Source organism: Struthio camelus, chromosome 5 (genome assembly GCF_040807025.1).
Source record: "Struthio camelus isolate bStrCam1 chromosome 5, bStrCam1.hap1, whole genome shotgun sequence".
In the NCBI taxonomy this organism is placed as follows: domain Eukaryota; kingdom Metazoa; phylum Chordata; class Aves; order Struthioniformes; family Struthionidae; genus Struthio; species Struthio camelus.
The window spans coordinates 66,383,136-66,400,624 of record NC_090946.1 but is presented as its reverse complement, the minus strand read 5'-3'; the positions used below and the strand labels follow the sequence as shown (position 1 = coordinate 66,400,624).

Here is a 17,489-nt window from a genome sequence, read left to right as displayed (position 1 = left end):
TCCTCGATCAATCAAGGATGATCACAGACGCGTCTTTCAGCTTTCTGAGCATTTTCTGCCATGTGAATTTAATCAGAGTTTCGGCCTGTGCAAGAAACTGTTCTCTCACACCTTCTCGGATCTAAATATATGGTGCTTAGCTCTTTTAGAGAGCACACGTAGTTCGGCTTCCTTAAGCGGTTCACCGCTCTAATGAAACTTTGAGGTTTATTCTTCTGGTAAAATGTTGAGGTGTTTTTTTATCACCTTCTCTGATTCAGAAAAGTGATCAATAGCGATTGGTAAGGCTTGATCCTGATTGTCTCTATATGTCTTTTTCTCAAAAAAACCCATCTCCACTGCAGCAGGAGCAGCGCCGGCAGCGGTGGGAAAGGCTGCATGCATTTTTAATACGGACACCAAGTTTCACCTGTGTGAAACACTAACTTATGAAGCGGAGAGGTGGAAGACACGAGGAGAGCGATGCCAGTTTATTTTTAACTGAAGAGGCTATATTCATAGCAACCACAGAACTGGAACCTGATTGTGGCTGCACCCTGCCACAAGCTCACAGCAGGTGAGAAAAACTAGGAGCTGAACAGATCCCTGCTGCAAGCAGCTCGGCCAGGCTCAAGGGCGGGGACCGTGTGGTAATACCCCACCGCCACGACGCAGCCCCGCCGCCCCGGCCCTGCCGCCCGCCGAGGCAGTCACGCACGGCCCCACGGCCCGCAGGGCGCGGGAAAGGGCGGGCGGCCCCATGGCCTGACCCCGGCTCGCCCTCAGCACCTCGGCGCGGCCCTGCAAACCCCGCCGGCCCGGCCCGGCCCGGCTCCGGCTCCCGCCCCGCCGCCGCCATCACGGGCTGCCCCGGCGGCACCGCCCGCGCCCCGCCCGCGCCCCGCCCCGCCCCGCCGACCACGTGGCCCAGGCGCCGCAGCACGGCTGCGCAGGCGCTGTGCCCGCTCCCCCCTGCCCGGCCGAGGCTGGGGCTCGGGATCAAAATGGCGGCGGCCGGAGCGGGGCCGGGAGGGAGCGGGTGGTGCTGAGCGGGCAGCATGGCGGCGGCGAGCGGCTGCCGGAGGTGAGGAGCCGCGGTGAGCCGAGCGGTGAGCGCGGGCTGGGAGGAGGGGAGGTGAGCGCGGTGTCACGGCGGGAGAGGGGAGGGGAGGGGGTGAGGCCGCCGCCGCCCCCACAGCGGCGTTCCCCCCGGGGCAGCGGTGCCCCGCGGCGGCTGCGGCAGGGCCCCGCGCCGAGCTCCGCCGCAGGCGGGCGGGGCTGAGTGTGGGCCCCCACCTCCCCCAAGGCCCCCCGCCGGGGCAGCCGAGCCGCTCCCGGCCGTGCCGGCGGTGCGCGGGCCCAGCCCGCAGGTGCCCCGGCCTGGGGCGAGGGGAGCGGTCGCCCCGTGGCCGCCGTCGCGGTCCGGCCCCAGCGCCCCTCCGCGGGGCGCGCCTCCCGCCTGCCCCGCGGCGCTGCGCCGCCTGGCCGGGCCCCCGGGCCGCGGGGGTCGCCGCGTACCCCGCCGCAGCGCTGCCCTTGCCCGGCCGGTGCCAGAGTTGGCCCCCCCTGCCCCCTCGCTGGCCCTGGGCTGCGGGCTCCCCACGGAGTCTGCCCCCCGCGGCTCCGCGATCCCTTGGCCGCGGTTGTGGCCTTCAGAGCCGTGTCGTGCTTCCCTGCCTCCCCGAGGGCGGCACCTCGTCTTCCTTTTTTTAGTGTGGGTATTCCTGTATGGCCCCTAAAGAAACTTGGAGAGCTTTGCGGATAACGTGTGTGCCGGAGCCTCTGGAATATTCCTGCTGCTAGTGGGATAGTGTTTTACTCTTCATTCATGTTTCTGCTCACTCTTCTTTGCCACCTCATTTGAGACCATTGAGAGAAAGAGAATGCACATGTGAAGCGCTAACATAAAACATAGCAGTAAAGTGCTTGTTGACACTGTGATACGTGTACCCGTTTAAAATTATGTCATAATTTAGCTTGGAGCGCTCAGTATCGCTTGAGGTTTTGTTCCAAACCAGTAGAGAGAGAGGGAGGGAGAATTCTTCTGTAGGTTCAGTGAGTTGAGATCCTTTTCAATTTGAAGCTTTTGCATAAGGAAGTGTCAATGCTTGTTTCTCCTTCCTCCCGTCCTCCCCCTCTTACCTAAGAGTCTATTGCCAACATAACAAAAGTAATATCCATGCAGGTTATTTTTTGAGGGTATGGAATAAGTATGTTTCATTTAGCAATGTACAGGCACTGTGGACTTTGTTTTTTAAAATACAAGGTCAGAGTTCTTATCTGTAGGCTGTCTGGGTGAAGTTAATGTATTGTAAAGGTATGGCTTCTGATGTTTTCTCCCTTCACGGAATAATCTAATTCTAATGAGTCTTAGTTGATGGACTACAATGCATCGAACCATTTAAGAACTTGCTGCTCTGATGCATCAAGTAATGTTTATATAAACATTGCTACCTGTTCTTGCTTATATGCAAACCTTCTTTGACTGTCCTAGCAAATAAAACTTGTAGTATCTGAAGTTATGACGTTAAGCTGCCAAGCACTGTCTTTTGTTTAAATTTAGACTGGTAGAGAGACTGCATGCAGGTAAACGAGAGTACTGGAAATAGATTTCAGTATTTTATATTGAATGTACAACCAGAGTTTGTCCCTGTTCACTTGAGGTGAAAAATAATTTATATAAAATCTTTGTATTTTTGGCTCAGCTGCACCAGGCATTGTTTTACTTGCTTTCAAACTTTAATCAACATAGATGGGTTTGACATTCTGATCTAATTTCATATGTTTAGACATATGAGAGACACAGACGCGAGTCAGCTTGAATCATTGTTTTGTGGTGGTGTTGTAATTGCTATTTTTTTAATCAGTCTCTTGCTAATGTAAGTTTCTTCATATGTCCAGATTACTGTATCTATGACTCAGCAAGGGAGTGTTGTAATGCTTATAGCTGGCATTGACTGATTCGCAAGGAATCATACATGAAAGAATAGAATTATTTTTATAAGCTCTCCTAGAAGACTTGCACAGACTTGTCATTGCAATGTCTTTTCCTTTTTTTTCTTTTTGAGCTTGTCTGAGAAGCTCAGAACTCTGTATTGTGAGGGTACATTGCTCATTCTTAACTTATAGCTGCAATGACAGCATATGCTACTAACTGTTTGAATGTAACTCAGCAGGGCTGTTAGACCTTGAAGAACAGACTAACAAAATAAGTTCTCATCTTGAAAAAGAGGCCTTTCAAGTTGCTGCGTACATGATGTCCAGTTTACACTTGTCAGTGGCAATTCTCCTAGGCTTACAGGAGATGAATTCTAAGTTTGGACACCCCCTTCCTCCGTTGGGCTTGTGGGTTGCATCAGCGCTGTAGCAGCTCCTGTAGGTCACCGCAGAAGGATGTGTGCCACTAGCTCTACCCCTGCTGCCATGCAAATACTAGTTTGATCTTGATATATGGGGCTGCATGCAAGTAAAAGAGAATGTATTCAGTTGTCTGGGCTGCACAGGGATGAACAAGGTAGTTCTGACTGTCTTTCGCAAACGAAAAGAAAGATGCATCGCAACATCCTATGCTATGGGCTGCGTGTGGCTTGCATATTAATTAAACAAAAGTTACATCAAATTAGCGTTGCATCAAATGTGAGATTGCTGTTAAAAAGAAATAACTACGTTCTTAAAGCTGTTAGTAAGAACCTGCTGCTCTTAAGGCAAATCCTGATTTAAAATGTTTCTTCGTTGTTAACTCTATTTTTCTTTACACTGTTCTGAATATATTTACATGAATTTCATCTTTTGCAAAAACAATGGCATATACCACCTTTCCAAACAGGAGGTTCAGAAAACTGATGAACAAGCTTTATTAGCACATGCAGTGTTAATTAGGAATCCTAGTTCAGATCTGAGTGTTAGACCAGCTTCCAGTGAATCATTTAATTACTGTATCTCAATTTCACTACTTAAGTCCCTTCAAGAATGAGGCTTGTCAATGTGTCTTTAAATCTTTGAACAGAAGCTACTGTGGATTTTTAGAACACTCTTTTCTAAGTTACCTTACCAATATGCCTGAACTATAACATGAGGGGAGTGCAGATACCAACTTTGATATTAGTCTTGCTTTTTATGCCCTATCCAGCCTGTCCTGTATGCTTCCCAAGAAGGATGTCAGTTGTAAAGATGCTGTGCATTAATGAATGGATGTTATGAGGAGATCTGAAATCTTCATTTGTTTAGTACAGAAATGGTCAAAATCATGTGTTTAGGGGGGAAAAGAAGCAGGAGAGACAGCAAAAATGTACAGGAAGGGGTCGAATACCAATGATGGCTTATGCAACGCTTATTTCATACCTTGATGCCTGAAGTTCCACACAGCTTTTGCATCTGGTTTGCATGATATTATTCTCTGGCTGTGTCTTTATTTTCAGCGTACAAGGAAAGAGATCAGATTGTGTCAGAGGCTCACCTGGAACTCAAGGATCTCAAGTCTCTCATTTCCCTGTCCTTGGGACTAGGGCAGAATGCTTTTTTTGCCTTATCGGGATGCTTGTGAGGTTCTGATTAGATGTTCAGTGGCAGAACTGGCTTGAGCACTTGTCCACAGCAGCTCATTCCTGCTTCCCACACAGTCCGCTATGCTGCTAGAACTGTTTACATGGCGGCATCCTGAACCGTTGCAGGGAAATTCGTCTGTCTGAAAAATAAGCCATTAAAACACAAAGTGACTTTAGATCAGGTGCCTGATCTGGGTCATCCCGTTGCTATGGGAAGCTTGTTTGCTGCCCCAGTGGTAGAGGCAAGGTCAAGTGGCGAAATGGGATCTGGAGGTGGGAGTGTGTTACGTAAAGCAGTGAATTACATATGTAACTACGTCCTTAATTAAATTTGAATCTGACTTGAATTGTTCCATTGAGTGCAAGTTTTGTACATGATTCCATCAGGCAGTGCTGAATGTGTGCTTTAACAGCTGATATAACTGGTAGGCTTGCAGGAAGATTTTCAGCCTCTTGGAGTTTTTCTGACATCTGTGCATTTAAATCATTTTCTTTAAATGTAAAATAGGAATTGTCATGTTATATCCGAGTAGTAGAACATCTAAAACACTGTTTTCCCCTCCCCCTTCCCCCAAACAGTCAAAGCTGATTAGGAAGAAGAAACTTTCAGTAGGCTAATTTGAGGTTAGCATCTTTCTAGATCAATTTCTAACTTTTGGAAGTAATGCTCTGATACTTGAGAGTTTGCATATCTTCTAAAAATAAAGCAAATTTTTCAGAACTTATCTGGATAACTGCTGCTGTTAGAACATAGAGATCTAATTATCCTATAATGATCAAATCCTATTTGGCTTTTGTCTTCAAATCTTGTCTGCGTTCAGTGGTCTCTCTGTGTTCTGTATGAAGGTCAAAATTCATTGTATATCCAGTTGTTCCTGCATTTAGAAGATTTTTTTTCTGTTGCTTTTTGCCTTTTTTGGTTCATTATCATAATTGTTTTCAGTGTGTTATAGCATATCATAAAGGATAGAAGGGAATTTTTTAAAAATCACTTTTCAAGGAATTTTTTACTGGTGCTGGTCTTTGTTTCCATTTCCCATCTTAGCTTTTCTATTTCTATGCTATCCTCTCTGTTAAGGGATTATATCAGTATACAAGCTTACAGCTTTTAAGACAAACCTCTTGATATTTTTAACGCTGAAGACTTGAAGTGATAATGTAGTTGGAAGTGCTTTAGACATAAATCAAGCTAGTTAACGGTTATGCAAGATTCCTCCTTTATTTTGTAGCCTTGTCGAAGATCTGTTAAAACTGTTTTTCAGGATAATTGACAATTCATTTTATACTTCTATTGATAGTAACAATTGCTAAACTCAAAGGAGTTTGATAAAATAGCAATTTAATAAATGACCACCACTTGATCTTTTAGTTAGGCATGTTATTTTGTGACCTATACTTGCAGAAGCTCTGTGTAATTGGTGGAGCTACAAAGTTGATGCCAAAGAGATTTCTAGGATCCCCCCCCCCGCTAGAATTTTGTTCGAGTCAGAAGACACTGCTTCCTAATGGTCCAATGCCTGGGTTTGAATCGAGGTTTGGAATACAAAAAGCAATAATACTGGAGCCTTTTGAAAGCATCAAACATTAGTAAAATTATACCTATTCATATGCAAATTGAAGTATTTTTGAGTGACTAGGTAGACAGCATTAGTGAGAAACTGGAATGGCGTTTTGCATATCATAATCTGCTAGCTAAAGTGTGTGTTCTGTAGCAAAGTACGTAATATACTTCCGTGATCATTTAGATTATTCTAATTGCTTTAAAAATAATTAGTGAGTGACAAAGTTCCTTTACATACTCTTCCTCCTGGCCCCCAAATTGGAATTTCTGCTTGAGAACTGAAGAAAAAGTCCTCTAAAACAAATCCAATGAGAATGCTATGAAACTATATTTCCTAGGCTTGTGTAGCCTTATTCTTTCTACTTTTTCATCTCCTGCTGCAGCTTTTTTCGTGATGGTTCTTGTTATGTGTGTGGTATTTTCGATTTTTTTGTTTGTTTGTTTAAGGTGATTCCTTGACTGCTGGAACTGAGGAGTGGGGTTTGCTACAGATTTGGTGGTCTTTGACTTCATCTAGGAAGATGAAAGCCCTGTTTGAAGCATTTCTGCTACTATGATAATGCTCATCCATAGAAGCTTTAGTGTTTAATGTGAGGTTGTACTTAAGCGCTTCCTACAGTTGGAGGCGTTTAGAGGATTACTCTCATCTACCCAGGTGTCTATTTTCTTAAAATATGTAGAAGCTTAATTGCCTCTGAAGACTGCTTGTGATGTTTAACTGAATGACTGAAGGATTCCCTTTAGGAGAAGGGAGGAGTGTAGACATATACATGCTGAAATTCTTTGTCTTTCTTTCATGTAAAAAGAAAGACCAATAAAGTATGGAACTTCGTTAAAGCCTGGTGCCTTGTCTCATCCTATAATGGGCATCTTGATTTCAGGTGTCTGAGGAGATGAAATAATACAAAATCTCTAGAATGTGGGCAGAGATGATGAAGTTAATGGAGTCATACTTTAGTGACTTTAAGGAAATTCGCCAATGACTACAGCTAAGCAAAATACAGTCAGATTGCTTATGTTGATGTTCTAAGACAAATACCTTTGTGCCCCTCTGTAATGAGGGACTTTTAGGAAATTTTTGAGGTGGGTTTATGCACTTCAAACAGTAGTGTCATGGAAAAATGCTAAGCTGGCAAAATGCACACTTGAGACAGGAAGTTCTGCATCATTTGGTGTAGTGATGGCTCTGATACCAAGCAAGGAAGAGTCTTAAGTCCTGTCAGTGCTTTTCAGCTGTGAGGGGTAACAGTTGTTACTGGTGAGCTGGATGTAGGTGCTGTAACTTCTACAAAGCAATGCATGTAAGAGCCTGAGGAATTCCTGCCCAGTGTCTCTTTAAGTTCCCCCAACCTAATGTGCTCAGTATCTGTATCACCTATATAACTTATTTTCATGAGTGATTTGGGGATTTAGCTTATCTAAATTTTGCATGAAACTGCTACTGCCTCAGAGCTCAAATTCCAGTTTGGCCATCTATTTTTAGTTTTATACCTATTCAAAGAGAATATTTAAGAGAATCTTATGCTGTTCTTTTGTTTTAAGAACTTACCTGATTAGATTGGGAAGTACCTCCTACTTCTGATGCCATCATTAAAAATAGGTATTAGTCCTTTATTCAACACCTCTAGAAGCGTGGATTTAGATTTGAAATGTCAAAATATCATTTTAGCATAGTAAAGGCTGTCTTACAGCGTAAGATTATCCTATCTGTAATAGTACTTTGTAGTTCTAAATACAAGTCTGAAGACTTGGTAACTCTTGGTAAAGTGACCCTTGTATATATCTCTGAACTTAATCACAGCTGTTCTTCCACTGAATTTAACTGAATTCTTTGCTGTAACCTGAGCATTTACTATTTCAAGATGCTTTTCAGGCATAAAAAAACAAGGCTTCTGAAAATAAAAATACTCGGAAGTATAATCCTAAAACAAACTTTCCAAAAGATCTGTCAAAACTATTTGGGACTTTTCCATTTCAAGGAAAATATTTCAGATATTTTCAGTTGAGAAACTAAAATGTCTTGACAAACATGTATCTCATTTTATTTTACTGTAATTTAGTTTCTGTGCAAGTAGTCGATTCGCTATTTGATCGAAACTTGCCAGTTTGGGCTAACAGATTTGTGCTGGTCTAGATTTCCTTTTCTTTCTTCCTTCTACCCCCCCATTCATTTGCTTATCTTCTCTGTCTCTCTCTCTCTTCCCCCCCCCCCCCCCCCCAATTCTATTTTTAGCTACCAACTTAGTTTTCTGGAGAATTAGTTTAGAAAATGGCACACTTTGCTGCTGGGTTTTGCCTGCATCACAGCTGAGCTGTGTTAAGCCCTGATGATCCCTGACAATAATGAGAATGCTTATTTAAGCATCTTGTAAACTTGAGTTTCAACCTTGTTTTTAATTTGGAAGAAACTGGAACCTGTATTTTTTTTCTAAATGTGTAAGACTTGCTTTATTCAAAAAAAAAACCTTGTAGATTTTTTTGTTGATTAGTTTAAACCTCGATCAGTTTCTAATCTTGTTCATTGAATATGAATGTTAGGGAATGGAGAGAGTGTGTGGAAATGATCAGCTGGGAATAGAGGGAGAGAGACTGCTTCTTTTTGGTCTCCGTTTTTGGCTTTTTTTTTTTTTTTTGCTTTTTGTTCTTAATTATCATAAGAATCAAGAGAAGGTTTGGTGGGGATAGCATGCACTGGCAAAGGTTTCTCCTTCTGCATTTCTTTGAATGGAAAAGAGTAGTAGTATCAAGGAAAGTTGTGGATAAGAGGGTAAGATGAGTAAAATTCTGTCTAAAATAAGAATAAGGGTAACGAATTGCTTTAATGGAATATCTCCTTCTATACAATTCAATAGACTGTCATTTTATTAAACTAGACTTCTGCCTTCCTTCCCAAACTTCTTTGACTTTGAAATTTTAACTTTTTTTTTAAATGTCTAGGGCAGCTGAAAAGATTTAATCTTGTGTGTGGTGTGAATAGGGAGGGAAAAGTTAAGGAATATCATCAGTCTGCTCAAAGAGCAGACTTGCTTTAGCGTAGAGTTGAACAAAAAGGCACCCTGGGGGTTCTCATTAATGTGTGGTCTTAAAATGTCTATATACATGAGATATGTGTGGGTATTGCTAAACTCATGAAATAAAATGTGCAAACATGACTCAAATTGATGTGTGTATTTTTAGGGTTTTTAAGGAACTTACCTGAACATGTGTGACACTCCTTTGACTGTGTGTCCGTGTTACAGGACAAGAAATGAATGCTCTAGAAATCCAGAGAGAACTTGTAGGAAATCTGGAATACATAACCCCCTCTTCTTGCTGAGGGGAAAACATAAACAAAGGTCTGACTTAGTTGTAGGGTAACTACTAAACTGGTTTTCTGACTAAGCCTTTCCTAGCTTAATGGATTGCTCTTATCAGTTCAGTTTTGTATTGCTGCCTGCTCCAATGAGTAGAAAGAAAACTGGAGGAGGCTGTAAAGGCTTGTTAAAAGACAAAAGGGGGAAGATAGTGCACCAGTGCAGAAACCTGAGCTTCAGAACAGTGGCTGCAAATGAAGATCCTGCCTGCGTGGCTCAGGCCAAGCTAGAATGGCTTGTTCGCGCCTGAGCCTGAAGTCAAATAAGAGTTAAAATCATGAGTAAAAGAGGTATATTTTTGTGTAATTGTGACAGCAGTCTAATAGCAATAGCTGTCAAAAGGCAGTTCTGCTCCCTTTTTATCAACAGCTATGGGCTTCTGTTCATCTAGTTGTCATAATGTAGCTGACTGTCAGACCGGCCTGCAGACCTCCCTTCTTTGTTATCCGTAACCCCTCCAGTAGCGGTGTAACGGATTGGCCATCTGAATGGACTTGTTCGGCCAGCTCCCTGTTTCACTGCAACTGAAATGATGCTGTCTTTGAAGAGCTGACAGGGAGGGAGTCCTGCGTACACAGCTAGGTCCTCCCCATCAGAAGAGGAATTTAGTGGTTTCAGGGGAACAGAAAAATGCATGTAGGCTTGGCTTTTCCCCCCACCTAACATGACAAATATGTGGATACTTATCTCTGTCACTGCAAACTTTAATTTTTTCCAATCCTTCAGTAAACCGCTTCCCCTCCCCCCACCATTGACCTCTTCTAGTAGTAACAGTGGATATCTGAAGGGTTATTAACCAAGGTCTGGTTGAAGGAAAGGAGGGGCAAACAGTATAACTACAGAGCAAAAGAAATAAAGGCCGAATAATTCACTTTCACAGTGAATATTAACAGTAGTTACCACAATGTAAATTGCCTGCTTCCTCTAGAACTACCCTTGCCTTGCAGATGACTTGAGGGTAACTTTTTTTTTATTTTTTTTTCCTCTCTTCACTCTTAAGTCTTTAAGAGCTCTCTAGGAGAAATACTATATCATAAGAGGGTTCTTACAGCTACTCGGTTATATTAAGATGTTTAAATTTAGAGTGGTAGTTGACTGAATGGGGACAGAGGCTGTGCTGTCCTTTTGAGGGCAGAGCTGTTTGCAGCCACACCAGATAACCACCTAAATACATGATTATTTTTTCAGTCTGTTCAGGTCCCTAATATGGTTTATTATGTGGCTTCACAGATGTCCCCTAGAATGAAAGGGGGCAGCTCTGCTGTACAAATGAGTGCATGGGAGTAGGAATGTTTATTTCTGAAGACAATGCCAACTGAGCATTAGTCAGACTACACTTCGCATTTGATGGCTGTGAGGAGCAAGCAGCCCTTTGGCTACTTCTCGCTGCTCTTCCCTCCTGTGACATAGGTGATCATTTAGTCATTTAGTAAAGTAGTGCAGGGAACTAATTAGACTGGAGAGAGAAATCCTGCAGAAGAGAATGCCCTGGTTTGATTACTGACACCATGGAGGAGCTGCAGGAAGACAGTAATAGCAGCTGTGGTGAGCGCTGCTGCTGAAGAAATGTGCATGGAACCGCAGCATCAAGGAACTTTTTTTTTGGCATGAACGAATGGTACATTTTGAATCAAGATTGGAACAATATTTTGGTTGGATCTAAGACTTGTTGTTGTGGCTTGTGACTATTATTGTTGAGACTCTAACAAACTATTTTGTCAGTTTTATGACTGTGATTTAATGCTTTCCAAAACAAGGACAAAAATTAATGTTTCCTTTTTTAAAAAAAAAAAGTCTCAGGAGAGGGACTGGATTACCTTTTTAGGCCTTTCCATGCTCCGCCTCTCATTTTTTGAGTTGTAAATCGGAGAATCCATTAGTCTTAAAAGTATAAGAGATGCTAGCAATTGCTACCTCAAATTTGTGGTATATCAAAGGTAAAAGGCCCCATGGATGAAGTGTGCTGTTGTATGATTACGAAAGGATCCGCCTTGTAGGGGGATGGTGTATAGAATAAAAAGTATGGTGCTATCTTAAGGAGGAGGAGAAATGCATTTGAATAAATGGCAGGACTGGTAAGACCTTTTTTGGCCGCATGAAGAAGTTCTCAGTAGAAGTACTTGAGATGCATGTTACTCTGTCACCAAGCATCTACTAGAAGCTTATGCAGAAAGGGCAGAAAGGAGGATGATTATGCAGAAATGCCAAAGTTAACGAAGAATCGTGCTGGTAATGATTCTAAGCAACAGAGGTATTGCAGAATAGAACTGTTACTCATGGAAAGGATGACTGGCAGGGTGATGAGTTGATTGCAGCCAAAATAAGACCGTAGACATAACCAGTAAACTGATTAGGAACAGAGTCCCTTCATAACAGAAGGCCATTCACTATGTATTAGCAATCAGTTTGGACATTGCGAGACCAGAGTTACTGTTTGGAAAACTCCAAGCAGCAGCATCACCAAAGGCTGCTACTGTTCCTAAGGCTGTGAAAGTTAATAGGGGAACTAACACTGTGTGATCAGAAGGGCACTTTTTGAAGGCAAATTGAAAATGGGGAATTGTAAGAGAGGATGGGTGCTGTGTACTTGCTCTTAGTGTAGGCACAAAGTGTAGTGTCTGGGATTGCCCTACTAGCAGCTTCAATCAGAGGAAGCACACTCTTTGAGGATGTTTGCATGACTGTGAACTGTACACTGAATGTGAAAGTCTTGTTGTGTACAGGAGTTCCCAGACCCTCATTCACAATAAATGGCTTTCTGTGAAATAATTGGGCCTGGAGAAGAAGGCAAGCGTCTCCAACACAAGGAGATTGTAGTGTATACTCCACTGAGCTGGTACTTGATGTAAAAGTCAGCAGTGGTAAAAGCCTGAGACAGATCTTCCATATGGTTGGGGTTTGAGCCAAGATTTGCCTGTGTTGGTAGACTTGCTAATTGGAAGCGGCATCTTGTGTTGCAGTTGGGTCACAACTCAAACAAGAAGAGGAATTCCCTTTCTGAATGGAATGAGGATGTTGGAGGGGAGAGACTTCAAATGAAAATAGGCAAAAATGCATGAATTGTGGAAAATTGCAAGGAGGAAAGATTCCCCCTGTTCTCTGCCCCTCCCCAAAGCACCCGTTGACAGAAGTACTTGAATAGGAGTGCAATGAAGTATGCAGTTTAAAGGTGGAACAGCTTCACATGGATGATTCTTTTGCACCGCTGCTGCCTTTACTGAGGGTACCTTTCATGTGTACTACTGCAATAAAGGGCAGGCAGTGTCTAAAGAGAAGGAGGGACTGCAGTCTTCCCACACTGGTACTTACTCTCAATATCTGAAGTTTGACGTGGCTGAAAGTTGGTGGAGTTAATTAAACTGCTACCTGGCAAAAGAATTGCATGCTGTCCAGAAATTTAAAAATGCGTTTCGTTTTTTGTCCAATAAAAACCTGAGGTCTGATAATTTGAGGTACTTTCCATGTAACATGGAGTTTATTATTACTTTATTACTTTTGTTATGCCAAAGAGAATTTGCTTTTAAAAAAAAAAAAGTTTTTGTTGGCTTTAGAATAGGCTTTTTAAAAAAAAAAAAAACCTTTAAAGTCTTTGAAAATTATTTTGAAACAACACATTTTTAATTATTCAACGTTGGCTAAAATGAATTCTTCTCCCTTCCCTTGTTAATGGATATAGTCATACCTAATTACTTTATTCAGTGTTATTGATAAGATTTGGTCAAAGTTTCTCAGTTTCCTTGCATAGTAGATTTAATGATCCTTCTGGACACAAAATATATTTTGTGAAGTGAATAATTTTTGCTTCAAGTGAAATCCTAAAAATGGAAAGTCATGGAAGAATATCAGCAGTTAGATACTTAATTTGGAAAGTCCTAGAGGGCAAAAGGTGAATTCTTGCTGATTCCACTAAAAGAATGTGTTTTGAATTCATCAACTTCTAGAACATTAGTTAAGTCTTTCATGTGACTCTTATCTGTCAGAATGGGCTTTTGATCAATTAGTGAGTGCATGCAGGAAGGGTGCAACTGGAAGGATAAGTGATTTACAGAGATCAAGGTTCATTTGTCAGTATATGAAAACACTTCAGCTGTTTGAGAGGAACTTCTTATTCTGTATGGACTTGTAGTGCTATAATTTGGTTAATCTGAAGATGGTGTGATTTTAATAAATAAATGCTGGAGATAACAGAAATATGTTGGTATTCCATGCCTCTTGAGGTCCCTTAGTGTTTCATCTTGTTGCTACCTGCTGATGACGTTGCTTGGGTGTGACACACTCGCATCATATTCTGAATTACTTTGCAGAACATCAAAAATCCTACTTTGAACACTATTTGCAAAGGGAGTATTGAGAAAATTCTGTACTTCCTGTGTCTTTTCAACTGCCAGAATGCTTTTCAGTGTTGTCGTTTTCTGAAGTGTGCATACCTTCAAGGCTACAGCTGTCTATATGCTGCTCGAATATATTCTTTGAACGTTCACTCTGCTTCCTCAGAGGACATGTTAAAAAGCAGTTGAAGGTGGTTTCTTTTTTTTTTTTTCTTTTTTTTTTTTCTCTCTCCCCCAAAAGCTCAGCCCTATGACTATCAACAGGTCTAGAAGTAAAGGCCCGGGACTACTATGGGGATTTTGCCCCCTCCATTTTAAAATAACTTTCTTTAATGGGAAAGTATGAAAAAGAACATGCTTTAAGATTCATGCTTAACTTTATTTAAGTAAGGGTTCTTTGTGAAAGCTGGAACGTGATTCTGAACAGAACTAACTAGTACAGCCATTTTCATACTCCAGTTGTATCTACTTTTTCTTACCCTTTTGTGCTTACGTGTGCAACTCCTAATGTGGCTTAAGTTCTGATAGCTTGCTTATTGTTTTTATGATGCAGTAAATAATGAAAAAACAGATTCATAGACCCAAATTATGGAGACTCTTACCTACTTCTGATTTTGTATAGTATTAATCCAAACTAGAATCCTTCTGTCACATCAGCTACATCTTACTGTCCTATGACCCTAATGTTTCTGAATAATGACAAAGCTTAATTGCTTGACTAGACTTTTTTAATTTCGATATCTGCTTCTGCATAGATTTGGATATATGTCAGGTTATAATCAGCTAGTCCTTCAAAATTTCTGTTTCCTTTGAACAGAGTATTACTCACCAATTACACAATTTCTTCAAATGTGCTGTCCATATGCATTCAGTCGTTGGGTGTGCATGCTCTTGAGATAGGAGACTTCTAAGCCTTGGCAAAACCTGGAGGTATGACAGAACCTCTTGGGTGCCTCCTGAATGGAACAAGATGAACATCTAGACTGGTTATATTCAGTTCCCTTCAGCTCCCCTTCCTTGAAAAATACCCCCAGTAGGATAGTAGGAAAGTGATATGGTTAGTAAATGTTCACCTGAATAAACAGCTTAAATTCCAGTTACAAATGAGAAACTTCATGTTCAAGGTCTTGTCCCCTATGGATGCTTGCTTCTTAGTAATTCCAGTAGTGTTACTGTGTAATAACTAGTGTGGGCAGGGCTGCATCTGGAATTTCCCCAGGTGGATAGGAATTGCAGAACTACTTGGCTGAATATGGGATTGTTACTAAACTCCCTTTGTGCTGATGGCCTGGTACGTAACAGATGGGATTTAACTTGAGGACAGTGGCAGTGGTCCATCCTCACAGGTTCTGTTTCTTTGAGTTATTCATCTGCCTAACCGCTATGAAAAGGCTTATCCTTGCTAAAATTTGGTTGAAAATCCCAGCGAGGAAATATTTCCCTTTTTAGTTGTTGAATGTTATCATCCATTACTCTTGTTGTTTTGCCCCAACGGTTCCTTTCAAACTAACTTATCGTTCTTAGTCTAGATAAAAATGTAAGCAAATATGAATAAGGTATGCTTGTGATACTTGTTTTGTGTTGTCATTTTTCTGGCAGTAAATTTAAAATGTGTTAAGTAAAACATAAAACCTATAAAATCGTGTTGGTACATGTGTATACTTCATATATCTTCCTGTCTTAGTTTTAGGTTTATATTATTTCATAATATCATAGCAATGACTTCAGAAGAAATATAAAAAGCTCTCAAAATTTTAGAGGGAGAGGAAAAAATGTCAAATCTTATTTGAAGCTGTAAAGCATGTTTTAACACTCCCAACCTTGTTCTTTATCTTATTAGTTCCCAGCAGACTACAGAAAACTTCAGGAAAGCTTTGTATTGAGTGATGACTATAAACAAAGTGTAACTGTTACCCAAAGTCTAGTCTGTATACAGACTTATTCTTAAACCAAAATTCCCAGTCCAGGGATTCTTGGCTGTCAGCCCAGATACATCAAATGCAAGTTGTGTTAGGTTCTTAGGCTTTTGGGTTCATGAAGTTTGACAAGTACTCAGAAGACTGAAAAGCTTATTTCAGGTACTGAAACTTTTAACTACGTTTGTGTTTATTTCTAAATTTTATTCTCCTATTCAAAGTATCAGTTTAATCTGAAAGTCAGTTCTGTGCTTCCTGTAGTATTTTAAATAACTGACTTCTAAAGCTTTTTTGGTTTCATATACTACTTCCTGCATTGCAGGCTTTTTTAAGCAAGAGCTTTGACATTGTTTAACTTTGTGTGTGTGTATGTATGTATACATGCACAACACACATCAGTGTGTGCATCGCTGTCCTCAACAAGACCTCCTGTTTCAGAAGGTCATCAGATCCTGACTTCCTGACTTGAGCTTCCTTTTAATAATGCTTACATGGCTGCATATGAAAACTAAGAAGTAGTTCACTTGCCATTTAAAAAAAAGAAAAACCACCAACAACAAAAAACCTAAGCCTGTATTTTGAGGCTATAGTTAGCCTCAAAATTTTTAAAGAAGAATTTTTAAAGTCTAAAGTAGGGAAGCTTTTGGTGTTCAGGATAACTTCTGCAAGGAAAAATGAAATCTATCTTTCCTTTTGCAGCTAAGGATCTAATTGTTTGTGGTTTGGGGTTTCTTTTTTTTTTTTTTTTTTTCCTGTTCATCTCATACTGCAGCTGTTTTTCTACCATGGGGAAACAGCTTTCTTGATTTGGCATTTTGTTTAGTAGTTGAGATGTTCTTATATTCATACTAGGCTCAGCAGGTATTTGCAAACTGGCTATGTTTAGTAAGAGCATAAAAGCTAAGAGTAGACACTGAAAACCACCCTAAATCTACAAGTGGTTCAAGTATGCCTCACTGTCAAAAGATGCAGTCCTGGTTCTGGGAGCTTGTTTCCATGTCTTCCCCCTCCCCTCTTTTTTTATTACCTGTGCTAGCACAAGTGTCCATGTGATGCCATTAAAAACAAACAAACAAATCATATAAGTAATATTTTCTTAAAATAAAAAATTGTGTTGGTTTTTAACATGAGTGGATTTATCTGGCTCGCTGGACTTGAGCCAGAATAAACAAGGCAGAGAAAGTGGCTTTTGAGAATAAATGGTGGAAGGCAGGGCTTCCTCCAGGGCAAAGTCATCACTGCTGCTAGCTTAAATTGTTTAGGAAAATATGGGTTATATAATATTGTCTTATAAGAAAGGGAAAAGAGTAGAAAGCTGGATTTCTGTTACATCACTCTAAAAACTGTATTTTTGGTTGATTCATAAGGTTAAGGACAGTAGTGTGATTAAAATTTTTGTGATCAGTTTTGAGCCATGGGGCACATTACAGTTTATAATCAAGCAGAATGTGTTTGAATTCAAGATACAAAATACTGAACAAAATAACCATACCTTGCTTGGTCATGTGTAAATTTGAAAGGAGGCACAAGAAGTTTTTTGTATGTGTGAAAGAGGCAAACGGCAGGCCATGGTACCTACTCTACTAAATTGTATTGAGCTCTTCCTTCACTGAAGCGTGGCATGTTTAAGAACTACGTATAGTAGTGTTAGTGTGACACTGTTTGAGCATTGCCCTATGTTTTGTAGAATTACTTCCTTAACTTTCATACTTGAAACGTAGCGAGTGAGTTCACTCTTGATGCCATTCAGTTGGGCTTAAAATGTGTAAAACAGCTCTTGAGGTTAGCCTCTGAATGAAATGAGTTTA

At 41.1% G+C, this 17,489-nt stretch overlaps 1 protein-coding gene across 6 annotated transcripts in view; it reads left to right on the top strand.

The window, feature by feature from the left end:
- The first annotated feature begins 892 nt into the window (after positions 1–892).
- The window catches only part of BTBD7 (BTB domain containing 7), a 56,322-nt gene continuing 39,725 nt past the window's right edge, over positions 893–17,489 (top strand). For 3 of the 6 annotated variants that reach the window (XM_068946882.1, XM_068946880.1, XM_068946878.1), the window contains exon 1: positions 902–1,088. The gene's annotated coding sequence lies outside the window, so the exon portion shown is untranslated. Of the gene's footprint in view, positions 1,089–17,489 lie in introns of all 6 variants that reach the window. The other 3 variants (XM_068946879.1, XM_068946881.1, XM_068946877.1) reach the window with 3 other exon arrangements.